Source organism: Psittacula echo (assembly GCF_963264785.1).
Source record: "Psittacula echo genome assembly, chromosome: 22".
NCBI classification, from domain to species: domain Eukaryota; kingdom Metazoa; phylum Chordata; class Aves; order Psittaciformes; family Psittacidae; genus Psittacula; species Psittacula echo.
In genome coordinates, this window is record NC_137758.1 from 915707 (window position 1) to 937695 (window position 21989).

At 47.2% G+C, this 21989-nt stretch overlaps 1 protein-coding gene across 1 annotated transcript in view; it reads left to right on the plus strand.

Annotated features, from left to right (window-relative positions):
• Positions 1 to 21989, plus strand: part of LOC308229088 (protein phosphatase 1 regulatory subunit 12B-like) — a gene marked incomplete at both ends in the record, with an annotated part of 66081 nt that overhangs the window by 3649 nt on the left and 40443 nt on the right. The window lies entirely within an intron of this gene.

The window sequence follows — 21989 nt, forward strand, 5'->3', positions numbered from 1 at the left end:
GAGTTGTTCATGGAATAACTTCTGGGTTTCTGACACAAGACTCTTAAAGTAGCTTGGTACTTGCTTTTGGTTGATTTTCAGGTGCTGGGCACTGTGGTGATTCAGAAGCTGCTTCATGAAAATCAGTACTTTGTGCAGTGATTCCGGATTAAACAGAGGAGGCTGCAGCCTCTCTGGCAGTTCCGGTGTAAGCTATTCCTCCTCCTGAGCCAGAGCTCTAACACCACAGCCTTGTCTAGTTGCTCTTCAGAGCTCTATGAAGCAGCATCCATGCTCTCCCTAATTACAGCAGTCTAGAGACTGTTGAAAGAACCATTGAGGTGCCAACACGGGCCCAAAATCTGGGAGACAGAGGGGAGGGAAGAGAGCTCCTGGGTAGATTGGTGTTTTTTCCAGCTGGGGCAGAGCATGGAGCAAAGGGCTGGAACTGCAGTGGTGGCTGAAACAGCCTGGGTTTGTTTTACAGGGTAACTGAGGTGGACCTGACAGTCATTGCCCACACAGTGCTCCTATAGCAGCAGCTTCTAGAAGTTTCTTAATCACCGAAAGGTAAAAGCTAGCTTGTGCCTTGTGAGGATACAACACAATGTACATAAAGTGACATGGAAACGCTCCAATGCAGTATCCAGGTACTACATACACATTTGGGGCATCACAGCTGTACTTCAAGGCAGTTTTGCTTTTGCTCTTCTCATCAGCGATGACAGTGTCATACATCAAGATGTGGTTTGAACATTGGGTGGCTGCGTTGCCTAAAAATACCTGAATCCTGGGAAGAGAAGGTTATCCGGGGGGAGTCGTACCTTTCCACTGCACTCTGCGAAGTGTCTTTCCAAAGGTATGCTTCTGCCAGTGAAAATAGAAGTTGCAAGCTGTTTGTACTGTATTTAACACTGCTCATCAAGTGAGCAAATGAGACATATGACACTGTCAAAAATAGGGCTTGTCACTAGGGTAAGTGAAACAGGGCTTTTTTCGCTTTCACTTATCAATGGGAATACAGTAGTATGTACTTTGAATGAAGTGAGAAAGCTTGGAAGCTACCTACAGTACACCAGGAGTGTATTAGACACAGCTAGTTAAAATCTGAAGGGCTCTTTTACCAACCTAATGCTTTTATTTTCTTGCTTTTGGCTTACTCAGTCTGTTTCTTGGCTTGATGCTCTGTCCCTGTGGGTTAGTTTAATTGTCTGTCCCTCGCATCTCAGCTTCAAAACAGTCTCCTAAGTGGGCAGAATTAACTCTAGACTAAACAAAGTAACCTTGAACTGAGTTAGAGCCTGGGAGAAGCGCTGCTCCTGCAGCAGTTGGAGGAAGTGTGCCTTTGTTCTGGTGAGGAGCAGATTCCCAACTGGTTAGTTGGGCTTCTGGGAGCTGAAGCCAACCACAGCATTCACTCAGCTACTGGGTGCTGGGAGGAAACCTCCACTGCTTTAGTAAGTGGATGGCTATTTGTGATGGGAAGTGTGCATCTTCATTGTTTCCTTCCTCAGCCTCTGTTTATCCTATGTCGTGATTACATGAGTCAAGCGCTGTTGCTCCCCATAAACGGTGAGCAAGCTACAGCTTCCTTTATGGCAGCAGGTAGGAGTGCTGCCCCTGATCCCATAGTGCTGCCTGTGGAAAGATTCTCATCCCCACAGCAGTGGTGCTGGGCAAGCCAGAGCTCTGGCTGGAAATCTCCTTTGGGAAGCCAAGGTATTTTAGGGAACGCTTGTTAGACTTCCCAAATGCTGAAAGCTTTCTGACTTCTGCAAATAAAATTCTTGGGCCTGCATTAGAGGTGGAGACAAGCCTTTCGTGCTGCACACTTGTCTGAATTGACATGGGTTGATAAGATTGGAAGCCAGCTCGGCAGAAACTGAGGCATGAGCAATGAAAGCAATGCTTAAGCGTGGCTGCTTCCAGCAGTGTCCTGCAGCTCCAGCCGCTGGGGCTGAAACCTGCTGGGACATTAAGGTATCGTTCATGTGCAGAACTCCCTCAGTTGTAACCTAGACAGGACTACCCTCAGCCTGCTGTTATTGTCACAGTTTAGAATGCCTCTTGCTTATTTTAACAGTGAGCATTAGGGACCGGGAGCTGTTTCTGTTACAAACAGGTTTAGAGACTTAGAATTCAGATTAGATACTGTGGGGCTTGTGAGGCATCTTAAGTGCTGTGTGTTGTAATATACTGAGATAATAACTGGCTACTATTAAAATACAAGACTTCTGAGTTGATATGCTAGCTCTCAATTGGGAATTATTATATACCATCAGTCACACAGGCCTATCAGACTGCATGTTAGAGCAGTCTTTTTAAGAAGGTTGGGAGAGGGAAATATGTAAGGAGTGGTATAAATCAGTATTTTTTTCTTTCTAACTTTTGAATACAGATGAGGGCAGGGGGAGCATTAAATACTCTGCAATGGCTGCTCTGCTTTATAAAGAGCTGTGCTTGTGCACAGGGCTGGGATAAGAAGGTGAAAGCAAGAGGAACCCAGCCCCTTCCAGGGGGACGGAGGCTCCCTGCTCCAGTTGCAAGCTTTCCAAAGGAGTGAGCTGTTTGACCTGGTGATCGTGGTACAGCCCCAGCATGGTGAAGGTGCCCAGTACAAATCCTGGGGTCTGACCTGCGGTTTATTTTCGGCTGCCCTGCTGAAGGAGGTGCAGCAGCTGTCCCTGCCATCTCCTTTCTTGGGCTGCAGCAAGCTGATCTGCGCGGGGCTGGAAGGTGCCACTCGCGGGAGGAGGTGCTCAGGATGCCCCAGCGCAGAACTGGGTTTGCAAGAATCCTGAAGGAATTATCTGGTGGGGATTTGGGTGCCTGGTTTTACAGGGCTCGCTTCAGCATGAATGGATTGAAGAACAAACTCGCGGGGAGTATAGTCTACACAAGCCTGTGCAGAGACATGGTTCAAACTGCTGTCAACATCTTGCAAATGGAGGGCGATGTGGTCTGACGGAGCTTCTGGAGCACGACTGTGCGATGGAGATCCAACCTGCACAGCTTGAAGTGCCAAATGTTATTTCTTCCCCTTGCTCCAGAGGTGCATCTCTCACTGTGGTGGAACAGAACCATCCTTAAATACTGACTCCTTAAACCATGTTTGGGTTTTCTTCCAGAGGAAATAGACTTTTCTGGATTCCCAGAGTGATTTCCTGCACTGCCGACAGCCGAATCCCCAGTCAGGCCTCCCTCCCCTCACCAAGCTCTTGATAGTCATGAACATCAAAACTCTTGATTCAGACACCTACACAGTTTCTCATGACTGTACTCATTGCTACCAATTACCTTGCAGAGTCTTCCAAATGACTCGCCTTTTAGAAAACACATCCATGTGCACTCTTGTTAAACATTTCCATGTTCAAGCTTTGGAAGATCAGTCTCCTTCCAGCTTTAAGCTCTCAGCTTAAAGATCCTTATCTGAAACCAGCTGAAAATTCACTAAGACTAAAAGGTGTGACTATTTTTAATGCTGTTTTTCACTGCAGCTTGTTTCCTGTCGCTGAAGCAAACAGCCCAGTCCTAGCTGGTGAGAGCCTCCCCAGAAATGTTTCCATACTACAGTAAGCTGACCTTGCAGAGGGACACAGGCAGTTCCAACGTTGCTTTTCCAGCATTCAGCCTTGCTCAATAAATCTTTGTGAGATGCACAGAGTGCAGAATGACCACCTGCCATTAGCTTTGTATGTGTCACTGCCTTTTCAGGGTAAAACTAAGCCGGGCCCCTCTCTGGTACTCTGAGCCGGGGCATTGATTTGCCACAGTGATTGCTCACCGTCCATTTCTGGAATCTGTCTGAAGCCACCTCCTGTTTATAATTTGTCATTCCTCACTGTCTTGGACAGCTCAGAGGATTTTATCACAAAGCTTTCTGCTTTTTTACCTCTGAAATCCTGTGATGGCAACAACTCATAGTACTAGGCCTTGTCTAAACCCAGCTGCTGGTTAGCAAGAGGTGACTCCAACAGGGATTTAGTGAACGGGTGGGACTTTGTGTGGGGGCTCTGGTCTAACCTGGCTTATGTCTGTTTAGTTTGGACTTGTAAATACAATACCATAACCCAAAGGGATGTAAACCACAGGGCCTGCACATGGAGCTGTGCTGAATTATCTATACTGGTTTTGTGTCTGAGTTGATGCATCCTGAAGTCCTGCTGCAATGTTCTCATTCTGGGGTCAAGATATGAGGCAGGGTTTCTCTTTTGCTTCCAGGATTTGAATTCACATGAATTGTCAGCTTTATCCAAATCAGCTACTAATTATGGATTGATCTTGTGAGACCCCACATGCAGCATTGTGTGCAGTTCTGGTGTCCTCAGCATAAGAAGGACATGGAGCTGTTGGAGCAAGTCCAGAGGAAGCCGTGAGGATGCTCAGGGGCTGGAGCAGCTCCTGTATGAAGATAGGCTGAGAAAGTTGGGGCTGCTCAGCCTGGAGAAGAGAAGCTGCGTGGAGACCTCATACCAGCTTCCAGTGTCTGAAGGGGGCTACAAGGTGGGCAGAGATCCCACTCTGCCTGTTAGGAATGCTATCAGAGATGGTGTCAAAGGTGTACCATGCTTACTCGCCTATCATCCCACCCAGTCAGCTTGTCATTGTGGTGGGTAATCAAGTTAGGCAGGATTTGCCACTGATAAATCCATGCTGGCTGTTCCCAGTCACCACCACCTCCTGCATGTGGCTGGAAATAGCTTTCGGGAAGATTTACTGCATAGCCTTTTCAGGGACTGAGGTGGGATTGGCAGGCTCATAGTTCCCTGGATCCTTCTTACATGATTGTGGTGTTTGCAGGAACCTCCCTGTATCACCATGACCTTTGAAAGATGACAGTGACTTTGCAGTGACGACAGCCAGCTCCATGTCTGCATCCCACCTGGTCCCAGAAGCAATCCATGGACTCTTCATCAGGGACTGCAGCAATAGGGCAAGGGGTGATGGATTTAAACTGAAACAGGGCAAGTTCAGGTTAGATACATGGAAGAAACTCTTCCCTGTGAGGGTGCTGAGATACTGGCAGAGGTTACCCAAAGAAGCGGTAAATGCCCCATCCCTGGCAGTGTTCAAGGCCAGGTTGGACAGAGCCTTGGGTGACATGGTCTAGTGTGAGGCATCCCTGCTTGTGGCAGGGGGTGGAACTGGATGATCTGAAGGTCCTTTCTAGCCCAAACCATTCCATGATTCCTTCCCCTTTATTCCCTGGGTTGGGGCTCTGGTGCCACACAATGTAGGACCAGCCTGCTTTTCCTGAGAGCTGTCCTTGTCCCTTAGAAGGACATGCCCGTGTGCCCACTCAGCTGCAGCACTTCTGCATGGAGCCTCAGTTTTACCTGCAGCTTTTTGCATTGACCATCGGACACTCCTGTGCAGTGACCGAAACATTTCAGGGGGTTCTCCTCATGTCCTTATCTCCCTGATTTATTCTTTTTTCTTCTAGAAAATGGAAGTTGAAAGGAGAGGTCCCTGCTGGGAGAGGAACAAGAGAAGTTCATTCTAGTTGGCTTGTTTCTTCTACAGAGTCCAGTCTGGAGCTGTTGCTGTCATCTCATTCCTGAGATCCTTCCCTGCCTTTTGGTGCAAACTTGCACGATGACTTAACCAACGGTTCACGGCTGCTCATCTACCAGCAGTGGTTCAGTTTTAAGGCATGTTGTGACCTCTTTTCTTCAGGATTAGGCAGGCAGTGAGGACTACTGCCAGGTGACATCCTCAGGGGAGCTGGTGATTGTGGATTTCTGTTTCTTACTGCCACTTTGGTAAGTGCTTCTTCCCCATCTTGCAGTACAGGCATCAGTGGCTCTTAGGGCTAAGGGTATTCTCTTACCTTTCTTGGCTGCCTGAATTTTATTAATAGGCTTAGCAATTGTCTTCCAGTTGCTGAGGAAAGCTTCTTGCTGCTCCCTGCGCGGACTGGCTGGCACTGTAGGAAATGCTATAAAGCACCTGAACTGTCATTTTTGGCTTGGGAGTCCACTTTGGTGGAGCCCTTTTTAATTCCAGTCCAGATTACCAACTTAATCACTGCTGACTTCAAATACCGAGTGTTGCTCAGTGCCATCTGAGTGCATCTGCTGCAGCCAAATAGCATCTGCAGAAGTTTGTGTAAGTTCTGTCTGTGGAAGTGGGGGAATTTCAGTCAAGAGAATTGAAAAGTGATGATTTAGTGGAATTCAAATCTTAATTATTTCAATATTGAAAGAATGATACATTGTTCCTTGTGACATATCATCTTTTACATGGGCTGACCTCTGTGCTTTCTCCTCCCTATCATAAATCACTCTAATAGGTACATGCTGTATTCAGGGAGCACACAGTATCGTGGGGGTTTTGGGGGGAGTATTGGGAGAGTCTGAGATTTGGATACAGCTCAACTAAAGAGTTTTCAAATGACAAATCTGCCCCAGTTCTGCCATTGTGTGCTGAACAGTTTGTATTGCTTCTCTGCACTTGTGTCTGCATTGCCTTCAGTCTTCTCCTCTACAAAGATTTCTTCAAGTCAAAACTCAGCTTTCTGAGCTTTACCAAGCTGCAGCACTGACAGAAGAGGTTCCAGAACTGCTCAGACAAATGAAGTGTGTCAGGTCTTCAGCACCAGTTGGCATTTGTTCAGCAGGAACTAGCACGTGAAGTCTCTAAGCTATTACCCGTTGTGTGTAACACATCACTTAAAACAAACCCATTACCAGAGGACCAGCCGTGTCGATGGGAAGTGACAGTCCTCCATGTGGTGCTCATTTATATAAAGGACTCCGAAATGATAAACCCAAAGGAGTGAACAAGCAGGTGGAGAGGAGGAATGTGGTTGAGGTAGTACATTTGGATTTTCAAAACGCTTATGAGAAGGTCCCTCTATGGAAGCCCTAAGAAACAAAGCTGTTGTGAAATAAAAAGCCATCTTATCATTGATTAATTACTGTCTGAAAGAGTGAAATCAAAGGCTCTGAATGAAAGCTCAGTTTACAGGGGATGGAGACTTATCCTGGAGCCCGTGCTGCTCTGCAGCCCTGTGTGTGAGATGGGAAAGGGAACAGAGAGGGGGGAAGCAGTTGTCGATGTTGCTGTGTGTTCAGGGTAATAAAATAAAAGCTGGCAGGGAAGGGTTTCACAACACTGGCTGGCAAAATTTGGTCAGTAAATGGGAAGTACTGTTTATGGGGAAACAGTGGATTCCAGCTGGTACAGGCTGGAAGGGTTTTCTGGGGATTTAATGTGATAGCATAGAAGCACTGCAGTGGGTAAAAGAGCTAAATCAGAGATTCAGAACTGTTAAGAAAGGAATAACTAAACTAGAAGTCATAAAGCCAGATGAGATCCTGTGTCCATCTGTAGATTGGCATGTGCAGAACTCTTTCTACCATCTCAGTCAAATGAAGTCAATAGAAAGAGGTGGGAAATAACAGCAACATGATGGAAGTCATGGAGTAGCTTCCCTTCCAGGAAAGATCAAAACTGGCCACGATTCTTCCTGTCTGGTCGAAAGCCACAAGCACAGAATAGGTGCTTGTAAGTTAAGCTCCAGGTCGCCAGGCTCCGGGCTGGTGTGGCAGGAAGATTGCTTCTGCAATATAGGGAACAATTAAAATGGTATTATTTAATACAGATTAGAGTCAAGAAGAGAAAAAAGTAGGGTGGAATTTATAAGGCCAAAAATCTCAGATATTAAAGCAATAGTTCTAAAATAAAGTGATTTTTAGAAGGCTAACTAATACTTCATGTCATAAATGGTGGGCAATTATGCTTTATATTTAATAGGCAATTTTATTGAGTTTTTGGGTAACTTGCTGCAGAAGCGTGAAGATTATATTTCATCATATCCTCTACACTCAAAGAAAGAATAGGGATATGGATGGGCTGTCACCTTGCTAATCCACGAGGTTTTGAGCCTTTTTCTATTCCTGGCTTGCAGTAGCCTGAACCAATATCTCTGACTGAGCCCAGTATCTACGTGTTCCTGCCAGGGATGGATTTCATCTTCACTTCATGGTTTGCACTGACTTTTCTTTTCCTTCTCGGGTGGCTGACAAGCAGGATTTGACCTTTGCAGCCCTAAATGGTTTGTCTTTTAAATTGATGTCACTCGAGTTATTCTGAACAAGCATTCCCTCATGCTGAAGAAGATAAGTGGTAAATCTGCCTGTCTCTGGATGAGAGACTTCAGGACCGTGCCAACCTGTATGCCAGCAGAGCCAAGGTTATAACTTCAGAGCATATTGCAGGAGTTATTTTTGATCCCTTATTAATAGCTGCTATAGAAGGAGCCCTGTTCTTATGGCCAGATACTGTCTTATAGCTATTTTGAGTATTATTGGCTTGTCTTCAGTCTGCAGCTCAGGCCACAGAATCCATTCCTTTCTGTTTAGTTTAGGTGCTGTTAGTCTTTAAGAAACTTGTTCGATGTTGCAGAAAGTGCACAAGGAACAAAGAATTGATTGTAGTCGCTGGGAGGGAATCCATGTGCTGACACGATGCTTCCTGCAAATTGTGCTAGGCACTGAAAAATGCAAGTCCTGTCCAAAACAAGAACTGCTGCATTAGGGAAAACGAATGAATTTTGAATGTAATCTGATTCCAGGGTTATTTAAAATCCAGTATTATGTTGATGAAACTGAGTCTTGAAGATCTGGGGTTACCTATTGTTGCCTGGTTACTGTGGCCACTTAGCCCTTCTCTGATCTAAAGACTCTTTCCTGCTCCTTTGGCTTCTTTGAGCAGTGCTCTGGTAGTTCTCTTTCCATTGTATGATGCTGAAGGCTGCATCTCTTCCTCTATGGTTTGTTTGGCCTTTTGTCACTTGCTCTCTCAGGTCCCAGGGCAGATCCTTGCTGGCTCAGCGGGGAGGGCTCCAGTTCCAGAGTTCCAGGTGCTGGGAGAGGTGGCAGGAGACCTTCTGCTCCAGTCCTCTGCACTGAGGCACCACCAGGTTTATCAGAGCTCTTTCCAAAAGACAGTCAGTTCCTAATCAGTTCCTAAACCCCTTCATGGAGAGCTCTTCTGCACCTCCCTGGACGCTGCTCCTCACCTGGCAAGCGCAGCACTTGGGAAGCACTTTGCAGTGTTTGACCCAAATCCACTTTCTTCTAAAGAAAACCAAGCTCTTTGTTTTCCTCTGGTGGCAGTTGCTTTCAGAACAGCCTTCCCACTATGGGAAGACTCTCTTCTCCTCAAACTTTCTTTTCCCTTTTACTTAGATCAAGTGGGTTTATTTCACTTTTCCAACTAGTTGATGTCTTCTAAATGTGCCGTGAGCCTCGCTGTTCTCTGGGTTCTTAGGAGAATGTTGCTTTCAAATTCAGTGTGATACTTAAGTGGAGATGACTCCAGCCCAGGAATAATTTTCTTCAGGGCCTTGCTAGGAGCACTTTGATGTATTCCAGAATGAGATTTACTTGCTTCTTCAGCAGCACCCCACTGACTCATTCAGCCGAGCTTTAGTTACCCGGTGGGGATGGAGACGAGGGGATGGTAAAGCAAAACTAGACATAATGGTATAAAGCATTAATGTTATAACAACATACTGAGTAAATGTTGCTTTGGAAGATGAGAACCCTGCACAAGCAGCGTGCTGCCTGCGGCGTGGGAGCCAGCATGGTGCGGTGGCTGCTGTGGCAGAGACCTGGCAGGAGCAGAGTTGTCCTCACACGGATGAGACCTGCGTGTCTTGAGTAGGTATCTAGTCAGTGATCCGTTCTCTTGCTGTGTCCATTTGTCCTTGGTTTGCCTTCAGATGTCTCCCACTTAAGGGTAGGAGCTTTCCTGTTCTGCTTTGTTGTAGGAATATTTGCTGGGAACACTTTGGGTCTGGGTTCTGCTCCTCAGAGCTCTCCGCCTTCTCCGTTTGGTTTCATCTCCCACCAGTAGAACGTGACCCCTGTTCCTACGCCTTTGTTGAACAGGAGGAACAGAGCTGGGCCTTGTTAGTCTGTGCTGAGGAGGCTTTCAGACACGTGTTTACACAGGCTGTAAGGTCCTATGGTCCGTGCTGGTTCCAGTGCTTGCCGGAGTGGCCCGAGTCCCTCTGGAACGGTGCTGGGGGCCAAGGTTACAGAGCGGCATGGAGCGGATGCAGAATGAGTGTCCTGATTTTCCCAAGCCTTTTCCAACTTCTCTTCTTTTTCCGAGTTCTTCTATCTCCAGTTTGTTGGCCCCAAAGCATGGTTTGTTTCTGAGGTGCCCTACAGCTGCTATAACCCATGTTTGTGATGCCACAGAAATCCATCGGAAATACTTTTGGGAAATGGGGGAAGTTGTTTGGCTTGGTTTGGGTTTCTTAAGTGAAGCTTTTCCTCATTCATACCCCACTCATGTCTCCCACATCTTTTTTTAGTTGTGGAGGCTAGAACTACGCTACCTCATTACATAGGGGCCTAATGGTATTTTTGAGTTTGTTTTGTTCCATTCCAAATCATTTCTAGAATTTGCTTTGATTTCTGAGCTTGGGGCTGATATTTTCCTATAGCTCTTTGGGATAATCCTAAGAGCTTCTTCCTGAATGCAGTAATAAGCTCAGACCCTTTCATTTTGTGACGTGACGTTAGGTGTATTTTTTGCCTGTGATTCACTTGGCAGTTATCTGCATTGCGTTTCATCTGCCATTTTGTCACCACTTGCTCAGTACTGTAAGATTCTTCTTCAAGCTCATCCTTTTCTTCACCCTCTTGAACAGTTTCCTCAGCAATCTGTATCACCTCACTAATCCCTTCCTTTTTTTTGGCCATAAAGTTGAGATTTAGCTCTTGAAACAAGCCCTGATGTGGCTGCGAGGCAGTGGTGAGCACAAAACCCAAGGGCCTGATGTCCTGCTTCTGCGTATTGTCTGTGAATCCACTGGAGGAGTCTCCCCTTTCATTTGCATTCATGTTGAGGTGGTTCTGCTCATCGCCACTGTTTTCATCTCCTTCGCCCTTAGTGCTAGATGGGCACTTCTTGGGTTGCAGGAGCTCATGGCACATCTCTTGCAGGCGCCTTGGTGTCTGTAGGGAAGAGCTGGTTTCTGTGAAAGCAATACTAACCCTGGAGTGACTTTGTTCCTTCATCTGTTGATAAAATAGTTTTTACCTGGGCCCTGTGCACCATGAGCTATCTGTCTTGAGATAAGCAAGATGTCCAAGTCAATGGTAATGCAGCAGCTGAAGCCTATCTCAGTCCTGCCTGTCCTGCTTCTCTTGTCATATGCTTTATACCAGTGTAAGTGCTTGTCTGGTCGCACTTAGAACAAGTTTAGCTCCCGAATCTGTTCAGTGGGGTATGAAGAGTGTCAGTGCCCCTTGCTGGGGCAGAGGGTCTGGTGGCGGGTGGAAGATGGGGCAGGATGAAGGCAGCCTTGGCTTCAGGAGCATACCTGCTGTGAAAACCTCACCATGGAAGATTACTAAAGAAAGCCTGAGGTGAGGAGCAGAGATTTCCCTGCCTGCCTTGGAGGGCTGTAGGTAGGTAACACAAATCTCACTTTTACTTTGAGATTGGAGCTAAAATCATTTGCAGCTGGTTTGTGTCTCTGAGCAGTTAGAAGAAGACCCAGAGGGGCTCCTCCCGTGGAGGATTGTTTGCTGAGCATGAGGTGGCCCTACTGTGCCTCGCTACCCCAGCTTGCAGGTATGGAGTTACTTTGCCAAGTGGGTTGATAGTGATAGTAGTTTATTTTCCCCATTATTGACAATTGGCATTGGCCTTACCAGACTGCTCTGCAATCTCCAGTGGCTGTGCCAGACAATGAGGTGAGTGCCAGATCTGGGCTGCAGGACCCCATGTGAGCTGGGCTGAAGCTGATCTAAGGTTGTGTCTTGTAAATTTAGGATATGTTTATGTAACAGAGTTGATGGCAGGAACCACACATATATTCTGCTTGCATTGTAAAAGTGCCTTTAGGAGCTGTGTTAAATAGGTGCAGCGTTACCACTGATGCAGCACCTGTAGAGCTGAAGAACAAGGTGGTTGTTAGCAGAATGTCTCTTTGCTAAGCAAACCTGCAGTAGCAACATTTCCATTCTCCACAAAGGAGTGAAATCCTTGTGAGCTTTCTAATTATGGAATGTAGAGTTATTTCAGGCAGGAATGAAAATCTCAGTAATTTAAGGGCAGGATTTATATATACTGCCTTGAGCCAGTGCCAGAGAGCACTGGCTGAGTGGGAGAGAAATGACATACTTGGTGGCCAGAATGACTGAACTGGTGAGACTTGAAAAGCTAATGCTGTTCTACACCATTAGAAAACTGGCAGTCCCTGCTTTTTAGTGACAGAAAGACTATTTTTAGTGTTGGCACTTGATCAAGTACTGGACTTATTTCAAGCTCTTCTCAGATGGTACAAAGTATCGGCCTCCAACTGCTGTTGAAATAATGGGTATTAAAAATCATGTTGGAATTAGGGGGATGGAGATGATGAAAAGGAAGACAGCAAAATGGTAATCTAGATTGGATTTTAAAGTCAGTCCCACATGGCCTGTCTCTGGTTTGGAGCTATGTGCTCTGTTCTGGGCATGCAAATGGCAAACCAGTCCATCAGCTGCAGAGGAAGAGCACCATGGAAGTGGAAAATCACTGTACTGGGTCCTGTGTGAAAGAGAGGGGACTTGAGGGTAGGTTGCTGCACGGATGGGAGCACAGATAACACAAAGTTGGATGGACTGGCATAAGAGGTTGATCCCTGTGGTCCTTTGCATAGAGAAACACTTGTATCTGCGGTCGTTACTGATCCTCCTTGGTTGGCCAAAATGCTATTTGATAAGAAACATTAAATGAGGGGCAGAAAGGTGACAATCCTGCAGGCCTGTGCCTGCCATCCCAGCAGGAGTAAAAGCAGGGCAGTCCAGCTTCAGTAACACTGTGTGAGTGTTCAACCGACCTTCTTTCTTTACAGCAGCAGCTCCTGCTCATCCTAAAGCAACAGAGGTGGCAGCTTGGGTAGCTGAGGGCTCACTTGATGAGAACAGATATGAGCCAGCAGTGGTGGAGCAGGGGTGATGCCATTGCTGCACCAGGCCCTGAGAGTTACCCAGCCGTTTCACTGAGCCATCCATAGCCTAGTGCTGTAGGTATTTACGTCTCCCTCCTTGTAAATAAGTTAACATCCCCAGTGCATCTCTGAAGGCGTGGAGAGCTTCAAGATGTGGCTCCTATTCAAAACACTTCTCCACCTGACATTTCCTGCTGCTATTTCAGCTTGAAACTGCTACATTCGTGAGATAATTATGCCTTTGCGTGTATTCCTCTCTTCCCTTGTGCTCTACTGGGCTTTTATTGTGCTAATCATTGTAAGAGATTTGTTGTTGGTTTCTTTTGATGACTGGCATGGATACTGCTGAGTACTTGGAGTTGTTGTGGGGTTTTTTTCCAATGGAAATATCTGATCTAATCCATATCTCTGTTCCTGCTCCCATAAGAAGTGTGACTCAACCAGTGTTCAAAACTGAAGCACCATAGCCAATTAATCAGACTAGAAAATGAACAATACGTTTTTTATCTCCTTTCCTGTGCTCTCTTTAAAACAGAATTTACCTTTTTCTGCTGGTTCTAACACAGTTGTTTCAGAATTGGGTTTGCACAAGGATTTTAAAGCATAAAGATTTTAAACCTGGGTTTGTGGCGCGCTCAGGGTGTTGTAGCCATAGGGACACCCTGAAGTCAAGGCTGAGAAGAGAGAAGGGAAGGTGCAAAGCTCCATGTTTTTGCAGGAGCAGCAGTAAGAGCTGTTTGTGGTTCCCCAGACCACTGGTGAGTATTATCTGTGCTGCCAGAGATACAGGATGACTTGGAAGGGGAATTTTTGGTAGTGGCAGTGTGCCCCCTTAAGAGTGGAGCTGTGATCATGAGACGCAATGGCAAGGTCATACCTTCCCATGCTGACAGTCTAGTGGTGACAGTTGCGAGGCTATTTTGGGAGCGCTTTTCTCTTTGTTTTCTGTGAATTCCTCTCTCTCTGTTCCCAGATTTAACCCTGATGCTGTCCAGCTGCCAGGGCTGCTTTGCAATGCATGTTGATATCATGTATTTGCTCTTACTTTGCATTCAGATTGACTCCCATGATCTCCCAGCTAACCTTGTTCCCTATATCTGAGACTTACGACAGGAGAACAGTAGAGACGTAAGTCATTTAATCCCTTTGTGACCTCTGAGTTGCGACTTAACTGGCCTGCTGATTCTTCCAGTCCAGGGTGTTAACAGTTAATGTTGCTGCTGGTATCAATGTCATCCTCTGGTTTGCAGTAACTCTTGGAGCATGTCTAAAACTCCTAGTTACACTAATCATATAGCTTAAGGTTGCGGTAAAGAAAACCATCTCAAGCCTTAGATTAGGAGTAACCTGATAAATCTTGGTTCTTGGGGGTTTCTCCTGTGACTGCAGTAAGTCATCGAGGGTGGGATTCATCTCATCCTGTTGTAAATAGATTTGTGCTGGTCTGCAGACAGTGGGGAAGGACAGGTACTGTGAGGGTGATACATCCCACCCAGCTCAGACAGGCACCACTCTCTGAGTACATCTGTTGCTTTACACTTTGGAAATGTGAATGAAATGAATCTGGTGCAAGGCAAGGTGTGGGAACATATGGCTGGGGCAAGAGGGACCTTGGCAACCTGCTTAAACCTGCCTAAGCTGTTGTGGGAGTCTCGGGTTGAGTTCAAGGCTGCATTTGCATGCACTCAGAAAACAGTCTGCTTTAGCTTAGCATGTTCTATGGCCCGTGTTCACTGCAGTAACTCCCTGCCTCTTCGTTTAGCCCAAAGAAAACCTTTTAATCAGTTTGAGTGTGATGTGGATCTCTGATCTTGTCCGAAACGGTCCCACTGATAGTGTTAGGAAGGGGTGTGCTTGGTTTGGAGCAAGCTCACTTTTTTGCCCTATATCTAATGCAGAATCTTTTGTAGCTTATGGGTGGTGCAGCCTCTGCCACCCAAATGAGTCTAGATCAGGTCTGCAGCATGAGAACATCCTTTGGAAGGAGAAAGCTAGAGGCTGGGGTAAATAACTCATCTAAGCGATGGAGGTGAGTCAGTCCTGGCTCGGAATGGCTGCAGACACGACACACGTCTGTAGACTCGTCCTTCCCCCCAGCTGTAAACTTCCCTGGATTTACAAGAAATAAATACCTGTGGCTGCGTTTGTATCATGTCTGCACATCTCTGTCATAGGCACACGCAGCCACAGCTGAGAAGGCTGGTGAGAAGTCACTGTGGACCCTGCCTTGAGCAGGAGGCATTAGGTTAGAAGTCTCCTGAGGTCCTTTCCAAGTGCAGTGGTTCAGTGGTGTGTGTTGCTGTTCTTAACCTGGCTGGCACCGTTGTGCGTTGAGAGTTGGGTACTCTAAACAACTGTGAATGGTCCCTACCTGGAGGATCTCAGCATCTCAAATACAAACTGTTCTACCATGTGGAAGAATGGAGTGGCTTTCTGGGCAAACTGACATGTGGAGCAGGGACCAGAAGATTGCCATAGCAGGGACGTGAGGTTGTATGGAAGAACCTCTGAGGTGTTTGTTAGTACTTTGGCATAAGAGTTACAGAAATTGGGATCAGTGGTGGAACAGAGGGAGCCAAACCGTGTTAGGGGAGGGCTGGATGAGTAAAGAGCTGTGGAGATGGTATCAACACAAGAGGGCCTACAAGGATGCCAGAGAGGGACTCTTAGTCAGGGACTGCAGTGATAGGACAAGGGGTGATGGGTTCAGACTGAAACGGGGGAAGTTCAGGTTAGATCTGAGGCAGAAGCTCTTCCCTGTGAGGGTGCTGAGGCACTGGCCCAGGGTGCCCAGAGAAGCTGTGGCTGCCCCATCCCTGGCAGTGTTCAAGGCCAGGTTGGACACAGGGGCTTGGAGCAAGCTGCTCCAGTGGAAGGGGTCCCTGCCCGTGGCAGAGGTTGGAGCTGGAGGAGCTTTAAGGTTCTTTCCAACCCAAACCAGGCTGGGATTCTGTGATTCTGTAACACTTGATTTCTGGATTGGAGGAGAATCTGGTAAAACAATTCATAATGAGCGTTCCATGAGCAGTTTAACAGGAGCATTTTGCACAGGCCAGGAGGTACTATGCTCCTGGGAGGCTCAAGAGATGGATGCTGGAGCACTAAGAAGAGCTGAAGTGTGGCCTGTAGTAGCCTGACATCTCTAATACGTAATTAAAGAAGTCAGCATGTGTCTGGCTGGTTCACAGAGTGTATTCACATGCAACAAGTGGAGCTGCCAGGTTTGATTTCCATGTGGGAGCCATGAGGATTGCTACCCAGGAATCCGCCATGGTGGCATTACGAGATTTTCACTCATTCTGCACAGAGAAGACACTGAGGTTCTGCCACAAGACTGATGTATTCATAGTGGGAACACACAACACAAGCCAAGCATATTGCCTTTTCTGCTTTTCCCTTCTTGCATCTTTCTCCACCGTGAGAAAATGCCAAGGTTCTCTCTCAAATCCTGACCAACCAAGGTGGGGACACCAGGGAATTAAATACAGCCAAAACTAAGCACAGCAGTTCTTACGGGCTTCCTGGCTGACTTTGATTCCGAGCTCTTGTATGCAGACTGCTGCTGCTTGATTCCATGATCATATGGTGCTGAGTGATGTGACGTGCTCTTTGTAAGCTACATATTTACTCCATGGGGCTGCAGCGTGCTCTCAGCCAACTTCTCCCTTGTTACATGCTGACCAGAACTGTTCTGCCGGCAAACAGTGGCACTGATGGTGTTCATGAATTGAATTTAAATCACTGCAATACTGGGTAAGTTGTGGAGAAAACAAGTGTCTCAGTGTGGATGCTGTGACAGCACTGCTGGTGTGCAGGTATCGCCGTGGCTATCCTTCTGTGTCCTGCTGGGTTTGTGGCCATCCCCCTTTCTCCATGTGGAGGTTTTCCTCACTCAGCAGTTTCTTAGGAATCTGTCAGGTGGTTTAGCTGCTCCTTGCTGCTACCCTGGGTGTATTTGTTATGTAGTGGGAATGTAACACCAGGCGTAGGCTGGGGTGCTTCTCAATGTGACGCACTCTCCAGGAAGTGAGCAGTATTACTCTGTTTGCCTCTCGTTGGAGCTCAATTCTAGGTCCTCTGAACCCTTCAGTCTCATCAGATCCAGCTCCTTTTAATCATAGAATGATTCATAGACCCACAGAGTGGTTTGTGTTGGTAGGGACCTGAAAGCTCATCCAGTTCCAACCGCCTGCCACGGGCAGGGACGCTTTCCACTAGAGCAGCTTGCTCCAAGCTCCATCCAACCTGGCCTGATCTACTCTGATTTTACTCCCGAATCTTCCTCTCGCTGTCCTGTGGGGATGCCCAGGAGATATGGAAACCTAACCCCCTGGCAGGCAGCTGGAGCTGCTGCATTGCTGATACTCATCGGCAGCTCGACACTTGTGTGTTCCGTTTGCTCCGGGGAAGCAGCAAACACTGTTAGTGCTATTGGGATAATGAGGTTTCATTCAAGATAAAGATCAGCTCTTGTCTGGCTGTTGAACAAGCTCTGCCAGGCGAGCAGAGGTTTGCAGAGCTGCTCTGTGGCATTTCCTGGTGTCCCCCGTTTTGTTATTGTCATGTCAGCTTCACGTTGACACAAGAAAGCCTTGGCAAGGGCTGCTGGCAGAGGGATGCCTGCAATGTGCCACCAGTGTCCCTGCGCGAGGGGAGGCCAGCACCCCGCATCTGCACATTTAGAAACTGAGCACTTCCTCCCGATGGAAAAACCGCTAATGCTGGGCCGCTGCCAGGAGCTGGAGGAACACCACGAGCTGTGGATGGAGACGTGCCCAGCGATGCCTGGGATTTCAATCCTCGGAGCCAACTTCGGGCGGTTCGAGTGGGTAATGCTGGGCCCTGGCTGCGCTTTGCAGCAAAGACTGCTAAGACTGTAAGGCGTTAGTGCCATTCCTGAAGCACCTGGAGCGAACCAACGGCCAAGGAAAATACAAGGATGGCAAGGGTTTGGCCTGCTGAAGGTCTCCGATTTGATGGAAAGAGTCACCCCCGATCGCATCACCTTCAAGGTTGTATTGTGGTTTTACAGGGAAGGAAGATAAAGAAGGAATTCAAAATGTAGTGCTCAGTGATTAACCTTGCTTTTAGCCTTTTCTCACAGGTAACCAAGCAGCTGAGGGTTAGCAGGCCTAAAATTGAAATGAAGCCTATTGATGGGTGTGCTTTTCTTTGTGAAGCGATTTCAAGGGCAGTTTAGGCAAGGGAGTGCTTCCTCACATTAAATAACCCACTGGAAAGGCAATGGTGCTTGTCAGCCAGCTTCTTCTTTGACTTTCTTTCCTCCCTTTGGAGGTTGGCGGGGCTCGTGTCTGCTTTGCAATGTTGCTGTCCAGTGCAGTTATTCGTATGATGTTCCCAGGGAACGCTGCATCACATAAAAGAGGAGAACTTTGCATAGGGATAGATCCTCTCAGGTTACTGAAGTTATCCACTCTCCTAAATTTAAGGTTGGAGGATTAATAGTACTTAAAGGAGGACACATCTATCCCTTTTACTTCCTCTTTGTCCTCTTCTCCTTCCTCCAGTTACCTCAGATCACCCGTTTTGCTTTGCCAGATGAACTTCACTCTCTGAGGCCACGTTGGACGGGGCTTGGAGCAAGCTGCTCTAGTGGAAGGTGTCCCTGCCCGTGGCAGGGGTAGGAGCTGGATGGGCTTCAAGGTCCCTTCCAACCCAAACCAGGCTGGGATTCTATAAATACTACAAAAATGCAGGAAATCCTTGCTTTTCACCCTCTGGGGCAGGCAGACAGCCCTACCTGCTCATGTTCACCCAGCCTCAAGTCATTTCATCCGTTGCTGTTGGTTGACTCTGGGCTCATTTCTGTTCTCCTGTGGCACTCACGGACTGTAAAATCAATATTTGCCCAGCAGTGTCACGCTGCTTGATCACACAACTTGAGCAGCAGCTTGCCTTGGTATGGAGGTGCAGAAGGGTGAGGTGATGGTGGTACATGGCTGCTCCCGGAAGGACTCACTACACCTTTGCGCTTGACTTCATTGTCATGGCAAATGCAAGCAGCCTGAAGTGTGTTACAGTTCCCTTAGGGAAGGAGCGAGTGCCAGCACCCATGGAGCTTGATCACTTCTATCTCCTCAGGAGCCAGGCGAGTCAGGTTACTGCAGATTTCTGTGTAGGAACAGGTGGGGTTGATCCCATTATCCCTTCTGTTTCCAGCATGCATTCCATGGGAACCACAAGAGATGGGGACCAGCAGGGCGACAAGGCCAATAAATTAAAAGGGGGGGGCTTTTTTATGCATCTAAATAGATATTCAGTTTTAGAGTCCACTGTATCCAGTGGCTTGAACAAGAACTGCTTTTCTCTCTTGGCAGTTCCCAGTTGGTGCAAATGTAGTGGTGTATTTGGGTGGCTGAAATGATAAACAATGTAAACATAATTCTTTATCAAATCCCTCCAACGCTCACAATATAGAGACATTCTTCAGGCTAAATTTGGATTTACACTCAAGCTGCAGGTAATACTTAAGCAAATAGAGCAGAGCAGTGAGTATGCACAGGCATGAACCGTCTGCCTCGGTGCTCAGGCAGAGCCATGCTGATAAAATGCTTCTTTTAGGCTCTAGATCGTTAGGCAGAAGTGGTTGTGCTCATCAGAAACCATGAACTGCTCTTGGAGGAAAAGGAAATAACTCATCAATAAGACTGTAAGTGTCATTTACTTGAGCTATGCTGGGGGGGGAAACTTGAAGTGCATCCCAAGCAATATGGCTGACAGTAAATACAGATTAGCTTCGACTTCTGCAGGCTCAGACTCCAATTCCCAGAGTTGCCTCTTGAACTGAAGAGGGATTAGGATGTTCCTCTGCGTATCCATGTCCACCCCTGTGTGCACTGCATACATTACCTTCCTGCTGTGTTTGAATGTGCTGGTATGGATGGGAGCCTCTAACAGATTTGCCAGGGATGCTCAGGAGTGGATCCCTTCTGGAACACGTCTTAAAATTAATCACATGCATATTGGGCACACGCTAATTCCCCTCTATAGGAGGAATATCTGGCTTGTGTTTCCTGCTCTCATCACCTGCTGAGACATGGAGGCTGCATCTGTACGACTGTAGCAGGGGGTGTAAGTGCAGCAAGGAAAATCCCGATTAGACAGTGAGAAAACCAACCTACCGAGAGGATGGTGAAGCACTGGGACAGGGCCCATGGAATCTTCATCCTCACAAACAGTAAGAATGATCTGGAGCAGGCCCCGAGCAAGTGGATCTAAGATCAGATTTAGCCCTGCTTTGAGCAGGGGCTTAGATCACATGATCTAAATGATCTGAAGCTGGTGGTAGAATGGACTTTGCATCCACATTGCTCAGACCTAATGCTGTCCTACCCCATTGTGCTTGGACCTGGGACTCCCCCATCCCCGGTGTGAGGCTCTGCAGTCCCCAAGAGTTTTGTTTTGGGGAGGTTGGGGTTTTTCTGACTGTGTCTTTTTTTTATAGTTCTGTTGGCTGAAATAGGGTGGGAGAGTGGTGACAAGACCAAGCAGGATGGATGGAGCCAACCAAGGGGCAGGTTCATCCATTCTGCATTAGGATCAGTCTCTGTAGTAAACTATTTCTAGCATTATACTTGTGCTTCTCTGGCAGAGGTGAAGGGACACAAGTCTAGAACAGGGCCAGGGAACACATTAACACTTCAGGGCAGGCTCAAGTGAGACTTGGGTGCCTGTCTGCTCCTGGGGCCTCCTTTCCTAGTGCTATGGATGTTCCCTCTGTGTTCTCCAGTTTTGCAGTGGAAATGACAAGTGTTGGATGTCGATGTCCTTGTGTAGGGCAGGCCTTTCCTTTGAAATGCAGCATGGATGAGCATGTTGGATAATACAGGGTTGTCTCCTGTGCTGCTTAGAGACAAGTTCCTCATTTCCATTACTTGCTCCAATAGGAATGGGTAGCTGGAGCTGCTCGTTTTAGAAGCATGCTCAGACTCACAAATGTGCCCACATCAAGCTGTGCAAAAGGATCCAGCGCTGAGATTTCGGAGGAATTTCACCCAAGCCGATTCCCTCTCTGGTAATGAGGAACTAGGTTTCTGCCTGTAGACACACATGCAGTAAAGGCCTCCTGGTCCTGCTTGGTGCTTCTCAGCTGAGGCACATGCATTGGGATGTATGTATTAAATTGCCAACTCATCCTTTAAATAGCAGCCTCCACTCAACTGTAAATGCAGCGCTGAACGTGCTGTAGCCAGGAATTTGAGGAAGGAGGAATTCCACCCAACAGAACTGCTGAGACTTGAAAATCTACCTAGGTTTTCTTCTGGCAACTTCAAAGCTGGCAGGGCTCTGTGGATGCAGGCTCTGGAATTAATGCAGCAGCTAATAAAGGGTTGTCATTCTCAGTAGCTCACAGGGTCTGTGGAGCTAACAGGGAAAGTTGCACTCAGGAAAATGAATAGATCCTGCTGAATAAAGATGTTCTTAACCCCTCTAAAGTTCTGCTCCTGCTATGGTTACATCTGGGAAGGGCAGCATCCAGTATACAGATGTTCGCTTTACTGAGGCTCCTTGAGCTCATGCTTTCTCTGCCCATCCCTACCACTAATGGTATCTCACATTGTTCAATGTTATGATGTCATTTCATTGACATTCGGAGGGAACAGTGTTATCTAAATAAATCCATGGCTTGCCTTGCTTAGAGGAATTTGATACCATACCTAAAACTAATGCAGATATATCATCTTACAGTGCGTCCTCACTCCAGCGAGCTAACAGTGTGGGAGAGAGGAAGGAAACCAAGCAGTGGGTGAGCAGTGAAGCTGGAGCAGATTTCGAGGTTGTCCTCCTGGGGACTCTCTGAGTTACAATTAATTTCTGAAAGTTCTGAAATGACTTTATTTTAGGTCACCAGTTCAGGATACCAAAAGTGGGATACCTGCAAAGGTGCGTTAGTGGGAAATACAGCCCAGGAAATTCCCTGCTGCCGGGGAGCTGCACGTGGAGGTTTTACACTTGATTTAACATCAACACTTCTTTACTCTCTTCCTTTTCTTTTCAACCCTTCCCTCCCTGGATGTCCCCTTCCCCTCCT